Consider the following 863-nt stretch of genomic DNA (forward strand, 5'->3'; position numbering starts at 1 on the left):
CTGCCTTTCCTCCCTTTTGGGGGGTTCCTTACCAGCGGGGACCTTACAATCTCTGTGCTGGGGCTGGTCCCCGGCAGTGAATATTCATGTCTTACTAGAGAAATATTAATATATTTGATATGGGTGTTGCCTCGAACCTTCCTAGAGGTGTTGCATAATATATGGTATGTCCCCCATAACACCTTTCTAAAATCTGACAAATTCTGTTACCCAAAACACATCTGCTTCCCAAGAGTTTCTGCTACAGGACTGTAGACCTATATAACAAGTCTTTCTGAAACATCTAGCAACAAATGTCTTATTTCTGTTCTAATCTTCTTGGAGTATATTTCTGCCTTAATTGCATTGTGGGGTAACAAATGCATGGAGGGACACACTGCCCTCCCCCACCTGCCCTTGCACCCTCAGTGTGACCTGTGGCACTGGGACCAGATGTATTTAACAAACATTTATATGGAGCTTACTCTCTGCCTGGCACTGTCCAAAGCACCTTAAAGCTTTACATCAATTAATAATGACCACAGCCTCATGTGGTCCCCGTTTTTCACATGAACCAGGCACAGGGATGTTAAGTAACTTGCCCAAGGTTACACAGTTAGTGAGAAATAGAGGTGGATGGGACTGTGCTCCCTCCGTCTTGTACAAAGAAAGTGAACCACCAAGAGGCTCCCTCTCTATCACTCCAGGCAGTGACCTGTTCCAGGGATATATTGGTTCAGTTTAAGAGGATATCAGCATGACCAGAAATGTTGTTTAGCTACTGGAGTTTCATTAGGGTAGTCCTGGACCCTGAGCTTGCTCAGGCCCCTCTAGGTTTCAGGGTTATTCTTCATAAATGAAATTTGTCTGAGCTTAGTCACCAG

Source organism: Galeopterus variegatus, unplaced genomic scaffold, assembly GCF_000696425.1.
Source record: "Galeopterus variegatus unplaced genomic scaffold, G_variegatus-3.0.2 Scaffold3446, whole genome shotgun sequence".
NCBI classification, from domain to species: Eukaryota; Metazoa; Chordata; class Mammalia; order Dermoptera; family Cynocephalidae; genus Galeopterus; species Galeopterus variegatus.